The sequence below is a fragment of the Geotrypetes seraphini genome, chromosome 2 (assembly GCF_902459505.1).
Source record: "Geotrypetes seraphini chromosome 2, aGeoSer1.1, whole genome shotgun sequence".
NCBI lineage: Eukaryota > Metazoa > Chordata > Amphibia > Gymnophiona > Dermophiidae > Geotrypetes > Geotrypetes seraphini.
The window spans coordinates 502,267,591-502,290,597 of record NC_047085.1 but is presented as its reverse complement, the minus strand read 5'-3'; the positions used below and the strand labels follow the sequence as shown (position 1 = coordinate 502,290,597).

At 45.1% G+C, this 23,007-nt stretch overlaps 1 pseudogene; it reads left to right on the top strand.

The window, feature by feature from the left end:
* Positions 1 to 23,007, top strand: part of LOC117354953 — a 329,542-nt pseudogene that overhangs the window by 232,113 nt on the left and 74,422 nt on the right.

Genomic DNA, 23,007 nt, shown 5'->3' with positions numbered 1-23,007 from the left:
CCAGAGGCATGCAGTCCTTGGTTCAATGGCAGCCACAATAGATGTGGTTCCCTGGGTGAGGGTCCACCTGCATCCTCTCCAGCATGCAGTGCTGTCAAGCTGGTCTCCAAGGATGGATACTTTACAGAAGTTTCTACCTTGGACCTTGGAAGCTTGGGCCAGCATAGATTGGTGGCTCCACTCTCAGTCCCTATCTAAGGATACGCATTTTTGGATGGTTTCCTGATTGGTAGTAATAACAGATGCCAGTCTCTGTGACTGGGAGGCTCATTGCAACCGTCGACTGATTCAAGGGCGTTGGTCGTTCTGTCAGAGGAATTGATTGATCAACAGGTTGGAGTTGCGTTCCATTTAGCTAGCCCTGATGAAATTACAAAAAAATCTCTGGAAGGTCAGGCGGTCAGAGTCTTCTCCAACAATGCTACAGAGGTGGCACGTCAGTCACCAGGGTGGAACCAAGAGTGCACCTCTGTGTTTGGAGACTGCATGTTCTTCAACTGGGTAGAACGTCACCTACAAGAACATGTTATGGGACAATGTTCAAGCCAACTTCCTTAGCAGACAGATCCTGGATCCGGGTCAGTGGACTCTGTTAAAGACAGCTTTTTAAGCCTTTGTTCAACGCTGTGGTCAACCATGATTTTACCTCATGGCGACGGTGAAGAACAAGAAGATGGATAGCTTCTTCAGTTGGCAATAAGAGCCCAGAAGCAAGGGTCTAGACGCTGTGGTCTAGACGTGGCCTCAGGGCCTACTCTTGTATGTCTTTCCTTCCTGGACCATGATAGGCCGAGTTCTTCAATGGATTTCAAGTAATCAAGGAAAGGTTATTCTGGTGGCCATGTAGACCATGGTATGCAGATCTGATGTGTCCAGATCTCCTTTCACAGGTTCCAGTCTGCATGGAGGATCCAGATCACTTTGATCTTAAGGCATGGCTCTTGAGTGTGAAGCATTAAGAGCATAAAGGGTATTCAGAGGTGGTCTTTGCCACCCTTCTCAAGTCTAAGAAGTCGACTAGTCTCTGCCTATGCTAAAGCGTGGAAGGCTTTCCAGCATTGATGTTTTCAGGAGCTTGTAGAACCATTTTCGGCTCCAATCTCTGTCATGTTAGCTTTCTTTCAAGCTGACCTTGACAAAGGACTTACAGTACTGTGGGTTTCCTTCAGATTCAAGTTGCAGGGCTCTCTTGTTTCAGGACCCGAAACTGCAGATCTACTCATCCAGACATTGCCAGATTTCTGAAGGGTGCTCTCCGCATCAGGCCACCAGTCAAGCCTCCGTTCCCTTCCTGGGATCTTAACGTGGTAATGTGGGGTCTTACCAAAGCTCTGTTCGAGCCACTGAAACAAGCGTCTATACTGGATTTCACAATAAAGGCTGTTTTTCTGGTAGCTGTGACATCGGCGAGACAAGTTTCAGAGCTCCAGGCCCTCTCGTATAGAGAGCCTTTCTTGAAAATCTTGGACACTGGAGTTTTTCTACACACTGCTCATTCCTTTCTGCCGAATGTTGTTTTGGCGTTCCATGTCAACTAGGAGGTCCGCTTACCTGCTTTCCAGTCCACCAGTTCTAAGAAATAATAATAATAATAACTTTATTTTTCTATACCGCCATAGTCAGGTGACTTCTAGGCGGTTCACACTGTAAGAAGGCTGGACATTCAGCGAATAACAAGGTCACAATACAATACAATAAGTCAACATACAATACAAGACAAAACGATACAATACAATACAATACAATGAGTGTATACAACACAGTACAATATAATACAACGAGTCTAAATATAATACAATACAATAAGTCTAAAGACAACACCATACATAAGTCTAATACAGTATCGTACAATGAGTCTAAATATAATACAATAGTGAAGAGGGGAAAGTTACAGATTGGGGTTCAATGGGTAATGAGTAACTGAGTATTTCTTTAGAACTTCCATTTGAATTGGAGTACTATGGATAGCGAATATCTGAATACATGAGGGGCATCTTGAGAAAGAAAGAAAGGCGTTTAAAGGGAGGGGAGTCCTAGTGCGGGAGAGGACGATTTTAGTCAGTGAATTTTTCGAATAGGGCGGTTTTGATCAGGTTGGGTTCGTTTATGTAGTTTTTCAGCCAAACTTGCTGTCTGTTCGCTTGGAACTTAAAGGTTCTATCCAGGAATGATTTGTATCTGCAGCCCGTAATCTTTGGGTATGCAAATATGTTTTTGTTTCTGGTCGCTCGTGTGGGGTTGTGTAGGATGAAGTGAGTTTGTAGGTATGAAGGTGCTAGTCCCCAGACTTGCTTGAAACAGGTGCAAGCAAATTTGAATAGTATTCGCGCTTCAATTGGAAGCCAGTGCAGCTTTTTATAGTAGGGGCTGATGTGGTCGTTTTTTCTTAGTCCGAAGATTAGTCGAACGGCGGTGTTTTGTATTAATCTCAGTTTTTTTATTGTTTTTTGTGGGATGCCCAGGTAGATGATGTTGCAGTAGTCAAGAATGGATAAGATCAGTGCCTGTACCAGCAACCTGAATGATGTTGGGTCAAAGTATTTTTTTATGGACCTTAGTTTCCATAGTGTGTAAAAACATTTTTTCACTAGTGAGTTTGTGTGGTCAGTCATAGTTAGGTGTGTGTCTAGGGTGATACCAAGTATTTTTATGTTATTAGAAATTGGGTATTCGTGATTGTTTATTTTTATCGATGTTCTCGTAATTTTGTCATTAGGACTAGCCAGAAAGACTTTTGTTTTTTCTGCGTTTAATTTTAGTTTGAAATTAGTGGTCCATTTATCGATTTCGGTCATTACGTTTGAGAGATTGTCTACAATTTCTTTTGTGATGTCATTTAAGGGGATTAGGATGGATATGTCGTCTGCGTAAATGTAGTGTATTAAGTTTAGTTTTTGTAGGAGGTGGCCTAAGGAGGCGATATAGATGTTGAAAAGTGTGGGCGATAGGGGGGAACCTTGAGGCACGCCTGATGGGTTTTTCCATGGTTTGGAATAATTTCCATTGCTGATTACTCGGTAGGATCTGTTTGATAGAAATTCTTGGAACCATTTCTTTGCCTTTCCAGAAATTCCCATTATTTCAAGGCACAGTAGCATGATTTCATGGTCTACCAGGTCGAACGCGCTGCTGAGGTCTAATTGTAGAATTAGTGCGCTTTTGCCTTTGCTATAGAGATCATAAAGGTGGTTTAGTAGGGAGGCTAAGACAGTTTCTGTGTTGTATCCTTTCCTGAATCCTGATTGGTGTTCACTAAGGATGTTAAATTTGTCCAGGTAGTTTACTAGTTGAAGGTTGACCAATCCTTCTTGTATCTTTGTGAAAAGGGGAATGTTTGCTATGGGTCTGAAATTGGATGTCAGAGCAGAAGAGGTTTTCTGATCTTTGGGGATTGGAGTGATTAGTATGTGTCCCAATTTTTTGTTTAGCGTTCCGCTTGTGAGGGCGGAAGTTAGCCATTCAAATAGTTCCTTTTTAAATTCTAGAGGGGCAACTGTCATGATTTTAGGGGGACATGCATCAAGTAGACAGTTAGATTTGGTGTACTTGTTGAAGAGATTTAGAAATTGATGCCAATTTGGATATTCGAGGTGGTCCCATATCATGTCTACTCTGGTGTCTTGGTCGTGAGGTTCGAGGTATTGAAGGGCATTTGTTATGGTAGTGGGTAGAGTTGCTCTTAAGTTAGCGGTTTTATTTTGAAAGAAGTTGGCTAGGGTTTGTGCCGATGGAGTGGGTTCATTGTCCTTTTTCAGTATTTGTGTTGTATCGGTTATTGTTTTTACTAGTTTGAACAATTCCTTGCTGTTTATTTTTGAAGTACCAATTTTTTTTGCATAATGCTTAGTGCGTTTTTCTTTGATCAGATTTTTGTATGTTTTCATTTTTTGTTTCCAGTTTGTCTTGTCTAACTCATTGTTTGTTTTTTGCCAGATTCTCTCCAATTTTCTTAGTTCCTGTTTGGTGGTTAATAGTTCACAGTCAAACCATTCGTTTGGTGGTCTATTTTTCTTTTTGTATGTTTTATATGGTGCTATTTGGTCTAGGAGTTCTTTGCTGTAAGAAACAGGACTGGATTTTGAAATCGTATCTAGAGGTCACCAACGAGTTTCGGCTCTGTGACCTTCTGTTTGTGCTGACTCATTTGGCTAAGCGAGGCACACCAGCCTCCGAGGCCATGATTTCCAGATGGATCCATATGGCCATTTTGTTAGCTTACCTTACCTGTGGGAAACAGTCTCCTGTGTCTGTTTCTGCGTTCGACCAGAAGTGTAGCTTCATTCTGGGCCGAAGCTTGAGCAGTCTCCCCTAAGGAGATTTGTAGTATGACTTGGGTCACTACAAATTTGCCAAATTTTATAGAGTGGATGTTGCAGCAAGGGAGGACACTGCCTTTGAGTCCTAAGTTTTACGGGCCAGCACAGTCAGCCCTCCCTAGATTTCTGGGACTGCTTTTGTAAGTCTTGCGCTGGAAAAAGAGATTTTGTTCTTACCTCTCTTTACCAGTAGATAGGTGTGTTATTCTGGACTCCTGCCCTGCCTTCTGTCTCAGTCTCATTGCTCTTCTCCAGGTATGTATGTTGCCATTCAGCCCTTTGGGTCCTAAAAAATACTGTATAATGTGTTTCTAGCAATTTCAGGAGTACTACCTGAGCTCCTTTGATGCTTTTGTTGGCATTTGGTTGTTATTTCATTGTTCAAATGTAATTTGTTAGAGCAGAACTGTTGCTCGGGATATTTTCCATTTCCTTACTTCACCTTGCATGCTTGGGTACTAACTGTAGGTGGCAGTAGAGCTCCCAGTGAAGTAAGAGGATCACAGAAAAAATCCGGAGTGGATGCCTTCTGCAGATGGCTCGCGGCCAGGAGGAGATAACCCACTTGTCCAGAATGACACACCTATTTCCTGGAAAAGATATTATCAAGGTAAGAACATGGGCTCTTTTAAACCCTGCCTTCTGTTTTCTGTCCAATAACCAGTTCCTAATCCACAACAAAACATTGCCTCCTATCCCATGACTCTAATTTTCTCAGAAGCCTCTCATGTGGCCTCTGAAGAGAGCGAGTGTGGCTGGATATCAATGCAGGACAAGAAGCCAGAGGAAGGTACACTTTTCTGGGAGCCCCAGATGAACTACCTCCATCACTGTGAGTCTGAAGGGGATCCCCACAGGATTCCCATCAATCCTGTTCCTATAGAGCTCTCGATTCCATACCACTTCCACCAAAGGCTCCATCACCAACATGAATAGGAATGGGAAGAGTGAGCAGCCTTGCCACATACCCCTCCCCAAGGGAAAGCTGGATGAGTATGCCCCATTAATTTTTATACATGCTTCAAAGGAGCTATAAAGTTCAACCAGGCAGTGACAGAATCCAGGTCCTATTCCCATTTTCTGGAGCACTTTAAGCATAAAAGACCAATGGACCCTGTCGAAGGCTTTCTCTGTGTTAACTCTTAAGCTCTTTCCTGCTAACCCATACTAAATTTAACACTCGTTTGTCTGCTGGGAACAAATTCCATTTGTTCAAAATGTACTAATGGGATAGAATTTTTGCCATAAAGTTATGGTCCATATTTATTAGTGATATTACCGGTAGTCAGTACAAACCACAGCAGGCTTCATCCTTACTGGGTTTACATAATATAGTAATCCCTTCTGTGTTCATTATCTTGGATAAAAACCCTTCATCCCTAAAGGAATTAAATACGCTTGGTATTAAGCAGAGCCAGCTGGACTCCAAATACTTTGGAACATAATAAGATAAGAGTTGCCAAACTGGAACAGACTGGAGGTCCATCAAGCCCACCATCCTGTTTCCAACAATGACGAACCCTGATCATGAATACCTGGCAAGATCCCAAGCAGTACAAACAGATTTTAGGCTTTATATCTAGGAATAAGCAGTGGAATTCCCTAAGCATTATTCTCTCGCACTGAGGATGTGTCTCCAGGGGCTTCTACTCAGGAGGGAAGGCTTATGACCAAGTGCTGCGATACTTGATCATGTGTGAGAGGATGAGCTCAATCCAGGCTGTACGTCCTCTCCAAAGGGAGAAGATTCACAATCTGCAGAGTAAAGACACAAAGGGCTAGATTCACTAAGCAAACTGATGGTGTATCGATCGGTTTGCGATCCGATTTTACTCCGGCCCGATTCACTTACCTCTCTGCCGGTCCGATTCCGATCCATGTATGCAAATGAGGGAAATGGCATGCAAAGTAGGCAGGGACCCGATTCACTAAAGAAATCTTGCAAATCGACTTTGCTGGCCGATCAACACAAGAAGCGACTGCTGGGGACCAGTCGCAAATGTCCTTTCCAACTCTTCAGCTCCAGTGCCGCCCTGCTCTCTGCACACCCTGCTCTCTGCTGCCCTGAATATTTATCTCTCTACCCCGAATCTCTCCTGCCTGCCGCCCCCAAATCACCACCCTGCTGTGCACTGAATCTCTCCTGCATTTCCCCACACTGCGAGCCTGTGATTTTAACCTGTGGGTTTAAAGCAGGTTAAAACCACAGTCTTGCTGGGCAAGTAAAAGTAAAAAAAAAAAAAAAAAAAGTCGTGGCTCAGACAGCTGTTGGACGCATGCATAGACCATCTACATATGGTCTGCGCATGCGTCGGGATCGCACACTAGCGATCCGTGTGGTCGGAGGGGGGGCGTTCCTCCGATCACCTTCATTTAAATTTTTTTGTTTTGGGTGTTCATCAGGCCTGCACAGATCGGGAACGCAATGGAGGTTAGTGAATCTAGCCCAAAGACTGCGATAGCTACTCAGTATCGGATTTATTTATCAAAAGATGGCAATCTAACGAGGGGCGCTCTTGAGCAGCACCAAAGATGGCGGCTTAGAGCTTTTACTCCACTCCGTAACAGACATTTTTTTCTTATAGGGGATGGAGTTTTGCCCACCATCTTATGGTTCTCATGAAGGCACTCGTAATGTTATGGTTTGTTTGTACAGTTAATTGTTTTATTCATGAGCTCGACTTATTCTGTCCTGCAGATACTACATGATACTGGTTGATATTGGCATATATAACTTCAATTTACTACAGTATCCCAGTTTTAATTATCTCCAATTGCTAATACTCTTTAATATTGTTTCTTTAAATATTCAGGGGCAGATTCTGTAAACGGCATCCCAATTGTAGGCGGCAGTAGGTGTCCTACACCAGTGTTCTTCAACTTTTTTATACCTATGGACTGGCGTAAATAAAATAATTATTTCATGGACCGGCAAACTACTAAGACTGGGAAAAAAACCCAACCCATCGCCGCCCTATCCCCGCGCAGCTCAGACCCGCAAACCATCTGATCCCATCCGCACAAGCCTCAAATAGTTATGATTTTATATTGAACCTATTTTATTAAAAGTATAAAAAGAAACAATATTCTGTACAATTGTCATTTTATAAATACGAATAATACAGGGCAAGGATCAACAAAATCCCCGTCTCCCCTCCCCTTCACATATATCCCATGTACTATCAAGAAAACTGAATAAGCCAAATTATTACAGAATACTACACAAATATCATGCTAACAGAATACCACAGTCACACATGACAGGAATAGTGTTAGGGAAGTCCAACTAGGGAAACTGCCCCCTGGTCAGAGAGAGCCCTAAGCCAGCTGGAAGCTAAAGAAGCCCTGCCTGGGCTTTTCACTCCTCAGTTATGTCTAACATCAGCTCTAGCAGGATACATATTTCAAATCTGATATATTCTAATCACAAGATAGAAATAAAATTATTTTTTTTCTACTTTTTGTCGTCTCTGGTTTCTGTTTTCATTGTCTTTTCACTCTTTTTTTTTTTAGCATTGTAAACCGGCCAGATACATGTAGATGGTAGGTATATTAAACACAATAAAACTTGAAACTTTTCCATCCAACATCTGCCCTCTGTCTCTTTAATTCAACATCTGCCCCTTCCATCCACTGTCTGCCCGCTCCACCTTCCATATGGTATCTGCCTTCTTTCTATGCCCCTCTCCCCTTTCCATCCAGCCTGTGCCCCCTCTCTCCTTTTTACATTATTCATTCTGCTCTCTTCATTTTTATCTCTCCTACTCCAGATCTAGCATCTTTGTCCCTCTCTCCTTATTTCTCATCTGACCCCCTTCCCAGCATCAATCTCTCTCTACTTTCTCATTCCTCTGTCTCTCCTCTTTCCTTCATTTGATCTCTCCATTCCATTCTGACTCCTTCCCCTCCTCTAATCTCCCTGCCAGCTGTTTCCTTCCTATTTTCCTCCTTCCCTGTCCTGCAGTACCCCTTCTACCTTTCCTCCTCCCCTTATCCAACAGTAACTCTCTTCCCTTCCCTTTCCCTTCTCCCTTGTCCAGCAGTACCCCCTTCCCCTTCCTTGTCCAGGAGTACCACTTTTCCCTTCCCTCTCCAGCAAATGTTTTCTCTCGTTAACCTAGCGGCAGCCCTGTGTACTTTTAACTTCGGCACACAGCTGCCCTTAAGCAGTAGTTTAGCCGCGGTTTCATGAGGCAGCCTTGGGACCTTTGGTAGGCCGGCCCACATCACATCATCGAAGCGGGCCGGCCTAGCAAAGGCCCCGAGGTTGTCTCATGAAACCGTGGCTAAACTACTGCTTAGGGGCAGCTATGTGCCAAAGTTAAAAGCACACAGAGCTGCCGTTACTGGTTTAGGGGTGCGGAGACAAAGACAGGTGGCATATGCGGCAGGAGTCCCGCAATCAGCTCAGCGGCCACATCTATTTGAAATATAGGCCAGCATCTTAAGTAGCCTGTGTGGTGGGCTAGTGAACCATAGAGAGGAAGACCCAGGCCCATAAGCCACTCTAACCACTACATTCATGGTGGAAAATGTGAGCCCCCAAAACCCTAATCTACTGCTATATAGGTGCCACCTGCAACCATAAGGGATATTGGAAATGTAGACATTTGGGTACAGTGAATTTGGGGGGAGGGTGTTGGGGGACTCACCATAACTTATAAGGGAGTTCTGGTGAGATGTTTATGTGGCACCCTTTTTGTGAAGTTCACAGCAGTGCCCTGTGAGGTGCCCCTCTGCTCTTGCCATGTCTGGGTGGCCAGTCCATCACAATGCTGGCCCTTCCCATGTCCAAAAGGTCTTGTTCTGGGCATTTGGGACTTGGACAAATTATTGGTCGAGAATGTGGTATATAGACATAGTGGTGGTCTGGACGATCAAACGCCTGGATGTACAGATAGATGATTTTCAGGGAAAATAAATTTTAGACATACTTTTCTAGAATGTACATTTTCCTGCTGCCGACTTTGGGTGACTAACACCCTACATCCAAATCAGACTGACGTATCTTTTGATTATGCCCTTCCACCTGTATACTTGTGAGGTTTAGGTTGAATTTTCCTTCCAACTGAGCTACCCACATCCTGAGTTATAGAAATTGCTATTGCCTCAAAATAAATACCTGTATATAATGTGTAAAGTGCTTTGATTGTAATCACAGAAAGGTGGTCTATCAAGTTCCATCTACAGTACTCCCCCGATATTTGCGGGGGTTCCATTCCTGGAACCCCCGCAAATCTTGAAAAACGTGGGGGAGACTGGAGAGGGCAGCGGGAGAGAGCAGCTGGAGCACTGGCGAGTGAAGGAAATCACTCGCTATATACTCCAACTGCCTCTTCCTGTACTAAAGTTGGGCCTTACCAATCAGGAGCTGCGTGTCGCAGGGGAACACTGTACTTTCCTTTTGGATTGAAGGAGTAGCGTAGTGGTTACAGCAGTGGCCTGGGGAACTGGGTTCAATCCCCCCTGCCCGAATTTCAGGCTGCCTGTCCGACATTGCTGCTTGGATGTCTCGCCATCATCTCAAACTGAATATGGCTAAAACTGAATTCCTTATCTTTCTGCTTAAACTCACCTTCCCCCTCCCGCCATTCTCTATTTCTGTGTATAACGCTATCCTCCTCCCTGTCGTCGGCTCGCAACCTTGGGTTGATCTTTGACTCCTCTCTTTCCTTCTCTGCTCAGATCCAACAAACTGACAAATCCTGTCGCTTCCTCCTCTATAACATTACCAAAATCAATCCTCTTCTATCTGAACACACTACCGAAAACCCTTGTCCACGTTCTCATCACCTCGCGCTTAGACTACCGCTACGTACCTCTCTCGGGTCTCCTGCGTACCCGTCTCTCGCTTTTTCAATCCGTTCAAAATGCTGCTGTGCGACTGATATTCCGTGAGAGCCGCTATTCTCACATTATCCCTCTCCTCAAGTCGCTTCATTGGCTCCTTGTCCATTTCTGAATACAGTGTAAACTCCTCTTGCTGACTTACAAGTGCATTCGCTCTAAAGCCCCCCCAATATCTCTCCTCGCTTATCTCCCCCTATGTTCCCCCCATGATCTCCGCTCATCGGGCAAGCCTCTCTTATCTGTACCCTTCTCTTCCACAACTCCAGACTCTGTCCTTTCTTTCTTGCGGCGCCGTATGACTGGAACAGATCAATATGCCATGCTCCATCCCTGGCAGTGTTCAAATCCAAGTTAAAGGCCCACATTTTTTAAACTGTTTTCAACTCTTAAGTCCCACTCACTGCTGTCAGATACCTATACCCACTATAATCTCCCCCAACCCTGAAATGTCCTGACTAAATTAGATTGTAAGCTCTTCCGAGCAGGGACTGTGTCCACCTTTCAGCTCTTTAGAATTACTAAATAGTAGTAGTAGCTTGTGACTTTGGACAAGTCACTTAACCCTCCAGTGCCCACACTTTGAAATGCGAAGAAGGCAGTATATATAAGTCCACATTCCCTTCTTCTGTATTATGTGTCCGCTTAAGGTCTCGACTATGCAGGATCCCAAGTTGGCAGCAGCCGCAGTGTTTGTTGGGGGGAATCTCCTCCCTCAGTTTCCTCTTTGCAGGATTAGAAAGGACTTGGGGAGAAGCCGAGAAGGCTGGTGACGTCACAATTGAGAGGGCGGAGCTTCACGCCGAAGGCTCTGCCCCTTGCAGTGCTGATTGGTCAGAATGGTCCCTGGGGCGGGAAGAGGAGTGGAAGGGTCCGCCCCCTAGCACACATAAGGGAGAAAGGACTATCTCGCTCAGCTCTGACCAAACTCCGCCCCCGTTGTGATGTCATCGGTATGTGGCCGGAAGTAAGCTGAGTCGTCCATCTTTGCTGCTCTTCTCTCTCCTCCAGTCCCTGATGTAGAGGAAGAGCCCCAAATGTCCAAAGCCGAGAGGGAAATGGCTGCAGGAGCTTCTGCTCAGGTAGAAGATCCCCCACCCCCCACTTTTCCTTCTCTCTCTTTCCCTGGCAGTGGGGCTCAGCCTCCTCTTAGCTGCAGGGGGAGGGGCAAGATTGGGGGAGGGGTAAATGATACAACCACACTCAAAGGGGGTCCATACAGGGACTTAGTTTGTTCCTGGGCCAATGGAGGATTAAGTGACTTGCTCAGGGTCACCAGGTCTACAATAATGACTGATGGTGATACAGAAGATGCTGAATGTGTTTCTGGTTTGTGTTTCAGATGCAGGTGGCGTTTGAGGACATCGCTATCTCCTTCTCCCAGGAGGAGTGGGAATATTTAAATGAAGGGCAGAAGGAGCTTTACAGGGAGGTGATGAAGGAGAATTATGAGACTCTGATCTCTCTAGGTTAGGACTGCTTTATCTGCATCTAAAATATTCAACTAACTAGTCTGTAAGCCCGTTACATTAATGGGTGCTAGAATATATGTCTGTCTGTCTTTCTTTCTTTCTGTCTCTCTCTCTCTCCCGCTGTCTCTCTCTCTCTCTCTCTCCTTGGCTCCCTTTTTCTATCTGTCTTTCTGTCCCTCTCCCTAATAAACTAAACAACTTCAATGGTAAGAACAACAAAGTTAAATTGGCAGGAGAGGTAAACAACATTGCCAATGCAAAATTAAACTACCCAAATATGGTATCATATACTATTGTTATTTTGTTTACTCCCTGGAGAATTCTACAAATTCTGCATTATTTGTAGTATTTTTGCACAAAAGTTTTCTATAAGGCCTGAAATTCTCTCCTTCCTTTTTCCTCCTCAGGCTCCAGCCTCCCAGTTCTCTCTACAAACCCAGCAAGAACTCTAATTCTGTCTGTCCCAAAATCTTCTCCAGCATGCAGTACTCAAACCGCTCATTCTTTCTTTCCTTGTAGACATACCCTGACCTCTAATTCTTCCTCCCCCCCCAGACATACACTCCCACTTCTTATTCTTTCTCCTCCTGTTCCCAAGTATCCCATGGCACACAGTCACTCTTGATCTCCTCCCCCTCCCAAAATACACCAGTAGAATACTTTCACCTTTTTCTGCCACCTCTCCCATCCATATGATGAATATTATGCTTTCTCTGCTCACCTCTCATTCTTCTGGTGCACCCTCCAAAATCCCCAATGAAACACATTCAGCGTAGTTGCAGCATTTCCCCCACCCCTTCCCTTCTCTTACCGCGATTTTGCCTGCTCCGTTCGGCCCCTCCCCCGCGTTCTGGCCTGCTGAGATCTGGCTGCTCCGTTCGGCAAGAGTCCTCTTATTTGTCGGCCCCCTCTTCCCTTCCCGCGGTCTTGAGCTTCGGTCTGGTCACTCGCCTTGCCGTTTTTTTTTTTTTGTAGTTGAAAGACGCGGCGGCGGCTCCTCTCATGATCCGCACCTGCGTTGGAAGTCCTACGCAGGCGGGGATCGTGAGAGGAGCCACCGCTGCGCCTTTCAACTAAAAAATGCAATACGGCAGGGGGAGGAGAGAGGACTTCAGGCAAGGAGCAGGGCAGAGCAAAAACCAGCACGGGCCGACAGCCGCCGCGTCCTACATCCGCCTGGGGGGAGGAGAGAGGACTTCAGGCACGGGCCGACAGCCGCACGGAAAACGGACCCACGCGATGGAAGTGCGCATGCGCGGCCTAGCGTTTTATTATATTAGATATGAGACATCTTTCTGTACTTCCTTTGCTCCAGAAACTTCCAAGTATGATCAGGATCTCTCTGTGCTAATCTCTATCTTGTAGGACTTATGGGCCCTCACGCTGTCAGTTTCTATCTTAAACTGACAGCGTGAGGGCCCATAAGTCCTACAAGTTTTTTCCCTTTGAAATTAGAGACAGATTAGAGAAGAGCTAAAATGCAGGGTCAGAGTAGCCTAAATGGTCAGAACCTGGGTGCAAAAGATTATCTTGTACCTGGAAAAGGTCTTCAAGACCAGAGAAAAGTAAGGTGCTGTGGTAATCGATCTCTGCTCAGCTTATAGCATTGTCTGACACTGTGAACTGTTCCAAAAGCTGCATAATTGTCTCCAGGATCACCATGTGATAAGAGTACACTTCGCCCTCCGTATTCGCTGTGAAAGGGGATTAACAGAACCGCAAATACAGAAAAACCGTGAATAACTTTTTCATATGTTATTTGCTGTTTTCTATTAAAAACCATCTTGAATATATTGAAACCGCGAATAACATAGTGGGAGACCTGGCCTGTTCCTGTAGGAGAGGCAAAACACGGTGAAGAAAGTGATGTGAATCAGAAATTTTCTCTGTAAATGCTTGGAATCAGCGATTTCTCTATGCAAGCTGATGTAATTTGGGGGGAGGAGCTAGCAAGCTAAAAAACGTGAATAATCGAAACAACGAATGCTGAAACCGCGAATATGGAGGGAGAAGTGTAATAGAAGAAATCCTCACCAACTTATATCGCAAACTGTGTGCTGCGGCACACTAGTGTCCCTCTTAAGATTTCAGGTGTGCCGCAGCACACTGGTGAGGAGGAGAGGCACCGGCACTGGCCGACTGCCTGCAGGGCGTACCTCTCGTGGCTAGAGGTACGACCTATAGGCAATTAGCTGGTGCCTGCACTAGAGGTCTGCACGGGAACGGGGATCGCGGGGATCCCGCGGGTCCCGCGGGGATCCCGCGGGTTCCCCCCCTGGCCCACGGGACTCCCACGGGGACGCCCCCTGGCCCACGGGACTCCCACGGGGATGCCCCCCAGACCCACGGGACTCCCACGGGGACGCCCCCTTGCCCACGGGACTCCCACGGGGATGAAAACAACCTACCTAAATTCTGGCGATGCAAGTCTGGCGTCGCGTCGGGAAATAGCCATGTTGAGCAGTGAGCTCAGCACGTATACAGATGAAAGCCTTGCTTGCTGATTGGTCCGGCGGCCCCGCCCCACCGTGCCGCCGGACCAATCAGCAAGCAAGGCTTTCATCTGTGTACGTGCTGAGCTCACTGCTCAGCATGGCTATTTCCCGACGCGGGCATTAGGCTGTTTTTTGTCATTTCGGGTGGGGGATGGTAGCGGCAGCAGCAGCCTGAAAAAGAAATCATCCTGGCCGGGTTCGGTGTCATGCTCCGGAGCTTCTACAGCCTTCCTATCTCCCTCTCCCTTCTACCTGCGGCTCTCTTCGGCAACTTAGCAGCAACGATCGACACAAGCTTCTGGCGTCGGGGCCTACCCTCTGCGAGTCCCGCTTGTTTCAACTTCCTTTTTCCACAAAGGTGGGACTCGTAGAGGGAAGGCCTCGATGTCGGCAGCTTGTCTTGATCACCGCTGCTGACGAGTTGCTTAAGAGAGCCGCGGAGCAGGGGGGTGTTGCCAGGTGCAGGTAGAAGGGAGAGGGCCAGATGCAGGACTCGTGGGTGAGGGAGGAGAAGAGAGAGGGGAGAGAAACAAAAGGAAATATTTCATACTGGGCTGGGCCGGAGTGGAGAGAGGGTGGAAAGATTCTGGCTACAGGGTGCATTAACAAAGGAAAAAGGGGGAAAGCTGAAAATGGAGATAGTGACACAAAGAAGAGAAAGGGTAAGCAGGACCTTCTGAATAAGGATAGAGATACAGAGGGGACATGAAGAGGAGGTGAAATAGAGACATAGAAGTAATGCTGAAAAAGTGTGTGTGGGGGGGGGAGATAAAGACATTGAAAGGGCAAATGGTGAATATGGGGTAAAGACAAGGACAGAGACAAATGAAGATTCTGAAAAAGTGGTGAGATAGGGATATAGGTGAGATGGACACAAAGAAGGGTGATGCTGGAAAATAGGTGGAATGGTAATTCTGACAGACACAGAAGGGAAATGCTGGATCAAGGAGAGATGGGGCTCAGGCTGGATGGAATGAGGAGAAATGCCTTGTTGGCCCGGAACTTCCTCTCCTACGTCAGAATTGACGTCAGGGAGCGGAATGCTGGTCAGCGCGACGCTTCTGCAGGGAAAGCTTGGGACAGCGGTGGCTTGGGGACTATTCCCCGATGGCGGTGGCAGCAAACCGAGTGGCTTGGGGGAGGGCACGGAGAAAGAAAGAAAGGGGGCAGACAGAGAGACAGAAAGAAGGGGGAACAGGGAGACAGAAAGAAAAAGTTGGGGGAGAGAATGAGGTCTGGAGGAGAGGAAACATACAGGAGGCTGAAAGAAAGGAAGAAAGATTGGATGCACAGTCAGAAGAAGAAAGTGCAACCAGAGACTCATGAAATCACCAAACAGCAAAGGTAGGAAAAATGATTTTATTTTCAATTTAGTGATCAAAATGTGTCTGTTTTGAGAATTTATATCTGCTGTCTATATTTTGCACTATGGCTCCCTTTTACTAAACCGCAATATTGTTTTTTAGCGCAGGGAGCCTATGAGCATTGAGAGCAGCGCGAGGCATTCAGCGTAACTCCCTGTGCTAAAACCTACTATTGTGGTTTAGTAAAAAGGGAGGGGGTGTATTTGTCTATTTTTGTATTTTGTTACCGAGGTGACATTGCATAGAGTCATCTGCCTTGGGAAATGTATATGGCAGATATCTTTGTTTTGTGTTCAAAAGAAAAGGAAATGCATTTCTGGTTTTATTTCTACAGTGTTGAAGTACTTGTTGGCCCTTGCTGTGACTGGTGGGGATCCCCAAGCACCGCCAGCAGAGGACCTCCTCTAGAGATGGTCAGAACTCCCCTCCACCAAGCGCAGCAGTCGCTGGCAGCATCCATGAGCCACTGAGGTGCCAGCATCTGTGACTCAGGGACGCTACTGCTGCCTGCCAAGCTTGGCAAAAGGGACCCCAGGCCAACTGCAAAGGAAGTCCTCAGCTGACAGTTTGTGGGTTCTCATCAGCTGAGTATTTATATTTTATATTTACATTAGAGGTTCTGGTAGAAACCCATTTACAAAGTATGTATTCTTCCCAATTAATATTTCCAAATTAATAGTCTCTTTGCTTATTTGTAAATGGGTCTCTACCAGAGCCTTTAATTCAGTAGCATAATTAAATAAAATAACTATTTCTGAAGTTTATAGGGAAGGATGGTGACGGAGGGGATTCCTCGCGGGGACGGGTGGGGACGGAGGGGATTCCTCGCGGGGACGGGTGGGGACGGAGGGGATTCCTCGCGGGGACGGGTGGGGACGGAGGGATTCCTCACGGGGACGGGTGGGGACGGAGGGATTCCTCACGGGGACGGGTGGGGATGGGTGGGATTTTGGCGGGGACGGGTGGGGACGGGTGGGATTTCTGTCCCCGCGCAACTCTCTAGCCTGCACCTCTCCTCTCCGACCCTCTTCCCTGCTGGCACCCCCCCACTGGCAGGCATCTCAGGGCCTTCACGCTTGCGTGGACTTCAACATGATGACATCACTCATGTGCGTGACATTATTGCGGCGACGTCCACACACTTCCGGATGCCTCGAGCCAGGTCTACTACATTTAGTGTGCCGTGGCTAGAGAAAGTTTGCAGGACATTGTATTAGAGGGAAGGCCATCAGGTCGGGCCCTTAAAAAGTTGTCTTCCCCGCCCTTCCCAGGATCAGTGTTTGGTTTCTCCTCTTTTCAACCTTTATCTTGCTCCTCTTCTACACATCTTGGAACAGAGCTTCTGTATTCTGATAATTTGGCTCCTGCATAACTGCAGCTCGTTGGTGAATTTACAATATTCTGTAGAGAGAAACGTTGAGACGATTATCTGGTCACCTGTGATAGGACTAAAATATAATGTGGACCTAGAGCAGTGGCATACCAATAGGGGGGCAGTCCGCCCCTGGTGTACTCTTCAAGGGGGTGCACAGCCGGCCGGGTGCAGCAGAAGGAAAGCTTCGGGGCAGCGGAGACAGCAGGGCTGCGGCCAATCCAAGGCAGGAAGCGGACGAACATGCGAATCAGGAGGAGAGGTGGGCGTGAGCTGCAGTCCAGGCCAATCGGTGGGCTTCGGTGGGGCTCGGCGAATCCGGAAGTGAAGATCGGCGGGAAAAACCTTCCTGATCTCGCCGCCAGCCACCTAGGGACAGTGCGCACGCGCCAGCTGGGCTTTACGCGCTCACACACATAGAGCAAGGGGCAGGATGTGATGTCACTCACCCATCGAGTCCCTCGTATTGGGGCGCGAGCTGCACTGGGATCGAGATGCAGGAACTGCATGTTGACCATCGCCCTTACCTTGAACACATGGAGACATCGTGCCTTGTCTTTTTCACCCTTGAGTACATTCTGCACCTGCTCTCCACACCGGACTTGCGCCGCTTTGCCTGCAGTACACTCAACACTGTTGACCTGTGGCCATCTTGCCTTTCTACCTGCAGTTGCTGCTCGAGTGTTTCATTGATGATGCACGGGGCATAGGTTCGGCACATGAGCATGAAATTGAAGCTGTAGGGCGTGTGGGCAAGATAGGGCAAGTGCTGCACATTATGCGGCTCCTGCATATCTTCCATATCAAACTGGCTCATCACTCAACTGGGCTGCGAGCCTTTGTTTTCACCATTCGCCAGTGCTATCAACAGGTGGGCTGCCTGTTGCTCCTCATTACTCTAGGGATCTTTGCCTTTTCTGCTATGGTCTACACCGTCGAGCATGATGTTTCTGGCACCAACTTCACCAGTATGCCCCATGCCTGGTGGTGGGCAGCCATAAGTGTTTCCTTTCTCCTTGTAATGCTTCCTTGGGTTTAAACATGCAGTTTTAGCTCTATCTACTTTCACAAAATTTTACTAATCTATATCTCTTTTTGGCCCTTATCTCTCTCTTCCTCTGTCTCATTCTGTCTTCTTTTTCCTTATCTCTCTGTCTCTATTTTTGATCAGTTATTTATCTTATGATATTTGATGTTTTATTGCATTTTTATGTGTATTCTGTTGTATTTGCTGTTTCCGATGCATGTTTTTTATGATGTAATATTATAAGCCACCCTGGATACTTTAGCGGGGGAAGGGTAACATATATACAAATGAAAAATATCTATTATCTCTGATTTTGCTTTTCTATATAAATTACATCTTTTTTTGCCTCGCTTTGTCCTTATCTAATTTTCCCTGTCTTTATCTATTTTAGACCATTTAATGCCACTTCTGATTTTGCCAATTTATTACGTCTTTCTCTTTGATTTTTTAAAATCTCTATTTATGCATTTCTTTCTGTATAGATTTTTTGTGTTTATTTATTATTCACCAGACCAAGGGAAAAGGAAGGGGGAAAGGAAGGAGGAGATGTCAGAGCATGGAGGGGGAGGGAGAGATGGAAGAAAAGGAAAGGAGAGAGATGCCAGGGAATTGGGGAAGGAGACAGAGATGCCAGACCGTGGGGTGGGAAGGAAAGAGAGAGATGCCAGAGCATAGGGGAGGGGGTGGCGACAGAGAGAGAAAAATGAAGAGATGGCAGAGCTGAAACGAATCATGTACAAAGGAGAGAAGGGGCACAGGATAGACAGTTTATGGAAGGAGCATAGAAAGAGGGAAGATGCCATATGGAATGGGGAGAGGGCGGGCAGTGGATGTAAGGGGCTGATGCTGCATGGAAGACAGAGAGAGGACAGATGCTGACTAAAAAGAAGAGAGTGAAGACAAGATGATTAAAGCAGAAACAAGAAAAGGTAGAAAAATATTTTTTGTTGCTTTAGAATAAAATAGTATTGTAGTTGTATTGATAAAACTTTTATAAATAGAAAATAAGGTAATATTTTTATGAGACTAATTTTAATACATATTTTACTAACTTTTAGAGACCAAAACCCCCTTTCTCAGATCAGGACAGTATATAATGTAGCAGCAGTATACTATCTTGAAGAAGGCTATGGCCTCTGAAAGTTAATTTGAAAAATGGATATTAGTCCAATAAAATGGTATATTCTTATTTCCAATTTTTGTTTTATTTCTTTTTAATTTGTAAAGTGGTAATAATTGTTTGTCAGTTTCTTCAAATGTACATCTACTATATTTATATTTTGCAGAGTATTAGGGGGTTATGTGTTATTGTTTCTGTGGTTTTTTTCACTGGTTTGGCTTCTTGGTGGTTCCATTTAAACTTTATCTACATATCTCTATTTTTAGTTCATGATTACTTATTCTATACTAGGTGAGGGTGTGTCTATGTTCTGTGTGTATGAAAGACATGGTTTTCTGTTAGGATTGACGGTGTAGGATTGATCTGTACTGGTCTGGCTTGTTTAGTTTTACAATGGGAGTATTGATGTTGTACTGCTCACTGCAGTATGTAAGATGCTGCCTTTTCCTAGGTACTCATGTGTGACGTGTGGCTTGTTACTAAAAATCATGTTTTTCATACAGATGCGGGGGGGGGGGGGGGGGGTCAAAAAATGATGGGCCCGAGTGTCACATATGATAGGTACGCCACTGACCTAGAGAGCAGCATAATTAACGGCAGCATGGCATACTCTGAACAGCCAAAATGATGGATTCATCCAGTTTTTAATATATCAGACACCAAAGAACATAAGACGCCTTACTGGGTCAGATCAATGGTCCATCAAGCCCAGTAGCCCGTTCTTGGTGGCCAATCCAGGTCACTAGTACCTGACCAAAACCCAAAGAGTAGCAATATTCCAGAATCCCAAAGAGTAACAAAAGATTCCGGAACCCCAAAGAGTATCAAGATTCCATGCAGAATCTCAAAGAATAGCAAGATTCCGGAACCCCAAATTTTAGCAAAATTCCATTCAGAATCTCAAAAAATAGCAAGATTCCCTAATCTCAGAGAGTAACAAGATTCTAGAACCCCAAAGAGTAGCACCATTCCATGTTACCGATCCACGGCAAGGAGTGGCTTCCCCCATGTCTTTCTCAGTAACAGACTATGGACTTTTCCTCCAGGAACTTGTCCAAACCTTTCTTAAAAACCATCCAGTCTGCGTATTCACAGCATCCAGTATTTCCTCCTCTCCCAGAGAAATCCCATGTGTCTGTCTGATTTATTCTATCTGTTTTCTTGTGTACCACCAAGAACTTTGGATAGTGCGGTATAGAAATGAATAAATAATCGGACCCTTCCCCTGGAATTGGCTGGTGTTGAACCAGGTCTTCCTTCTGTGAGGAGTAGTGGATTTGGCCTAAAACTCCAAATATGACTCTTAATTAGCACTCCAAGCTCTCTGAGGAAAAGGACCACCTTGAGCACAGCCGAGGTTCAGGAGACTTTACAAAGGCATCTTCTGCTTTCACTGTAGGCAAACAGATAACTTAGCTACAAAGCATATTTCATAGAAAGAGAATAAATTTCCACCACTGTCACTCAGACTGGCATTGGCATGAAGCAAAATAGATTCCTATCTAACCCCAGAATCAAGAATCACAGCTTTCCGCATTGTTTTGTAGATAGCTCTTATGGAGGTGAGTAGGCAGGAGCTGCTCATGTCTCAGTTAAGCTCTCTACCTGCTTATACATTTTAAACATTTGTAAAGCAAGTTTTTCACTGGCATCTAAAAATCACATACAGAGGGGCCATTTGAAGCTCTAATGGCATGTCACGCTGTTTCTGCTGTACACTGACTTGGGTGAATCTCTTCATAACGGCAGTTAAATGGTAGAGGATCCAAAATGGCCGCACGTAAGGTTGTCTGAACTACATTCTCCCTGAAGCTCCCTCAAATTTATTTAGTTCAGTATCTCTTTACCTGTCTAGAGCAATGCTGAAGAGGAGGGGACGTAGCGCTGCTGGAGCCTTGCAGTGCTCCAGAACAGCCGTCTTCGGCAACATCGAGGAGCTGGTGAGGAGAATGCAGGGCACGCCGATATCATCGGGGAGTCCCCCTGCAGGAGACGCACGGTGGAGGCGAACCTGTGCCGCTCTCCATAGGGTTGGAGACATCGCTGAGCCCCGACGTGAGAGCACCTCCCCCACGCCCTCAGTCCACTAGTTCCCCGCGAGCGGAGGTACTTCCGGAAGTCGGAGTTCACCTCCTCCCGGAGGCTAAGGGGGACTGTGTTGCCGGATTCCTTGCCGGAGCAGAGGAACCTGAACGTGGAGACTGAGGAGGAAGTGGAGGGGGATGAACGAGCTCGACAGGACGTTTGACGAGATATGTTGCCAGAGGGTGAGCTAACTCAATTAAAATTACACTCTGTTCAAATTGAGAAGCCCCAGGAGGTAACATTGGATTCTCTGTGGGATCTTGTAGCTAATTTGGCAAGATCTATAAATCCGCAATTACAACAATTGGAAAGGAAACTTAATGATCGTGAAACAGAGATTAAAAATTTAAAGACTGAAATTGAGGACTCTAAGACTTCAGTACAGAATGTCCACCAAGAATTAAAAGTCTCCAAGCAAATTACTGAGACATTAATTAAAGACAATCCTAACTTAAGAAGGAAGATGGAGGCAATGGAAAACTTTTCTCGAAACAGTAACCTTAGATTGATTAATTTCCCTAGGGTTCCTATGATAGCCCCTAGGGAAATGTTGAAATGTTATATGATGGAAGTATTGGAGCTTTCTGAAGAGTCATTACCACCATTTACGCAGGTTTATTATCTTCCACATAGGACCCAGGATCAACAACAACAGAAATTGGGACATGATTTAATGAATATATCTAATATTTTGGAAATGTCTGACAGAGAATTGGTGACCCCAGCCACTTTACTTTTGACAGTAGCTCTCGCACCAGATAAAAACTGGTTGCTGAGACTTTTCTTTAAAAATAAAGAAAAAGAATTTTTAGGTTGTAAAATTCAGATGTTCCCAGATTTGGCTAGGGATACGCAGAGAAGGAGACGTGAATTTTTGTTAAGGAAACCTGGTGTTATAGCCCAGGGGGCGTCTTTTTACTTGCGACATCCATGTAAATGTGTTATTAATTATCATTCTCATAAATTTGTTTTCTTTGAGCCATCTCAACTGACAACTTTTCTCTCAACTTCATGTCTGGAAAAAGATGAAATATGAGAGCTCAGTTTAAGAAGGGTGCTTGAACCTCATTCAACTAGTTATTACTTTGTAAATGTAATTTTCTTATTATTCGCCTATTACCCACCTTGGATCTTTTTTGAGGACTTGAGTTGAAATTTATGCTTATATTTGATATCTTTTATTTAGTTTACTTTTAAATTAATTTCTTGCTGAATTTCCTTTCTGTACAAGTTAATGCTTGATTTATATTGAAAATTCAATAAATATATAATAAAAAAAGGCAGTTAATTCGTCCCAGTAAATAAATAAATACAATTCATCATAGGGAAATATAACTGAGTTTTCATGTTTATTCCTGGAAACAGGCTCTGTGAGGATAAGTCCTGATCTGTTATCGTGGATTAAACAAGACGGTGAGCCAAATATCCAGGACCCCCAGGAGTCAGGAGAGAGAGAAGTTAGACATTCATACACGGGTGAGTAACAAATATTCTACAGAATGATATGGGCTATAGTAATAATAACTACTCTACAGTACAAGGAGGTCAATTGTTGAAATAAGAGTTCTTCTCCTGGTTTGGTTGACAGCTGCTGTTCCTGGATGGGTGGGATGGGATTGCTGATTGTACTGATTTGTTGGTTTGTTTTATTGTTTGCTCTATGTTTAAATTCAATAAAAATGATTACACATAAAAAAGGACCACTTTATGTGCAGAATTTGGATTTTTTTACACACAATTTTGAAATATTTTACGCAGAATTCTGTCAGGAGTAATCAGTAGTTCAGAGATATTTTGGGGCATTATGGCCTATGCCAAGTCTTCATTATACGAGTTGGTTCATGGTCTTGTCTTGATTATTGAAGCTCCTTCTTTGTTGAGCTATCCAAATATACTGTTAACTTCAGCC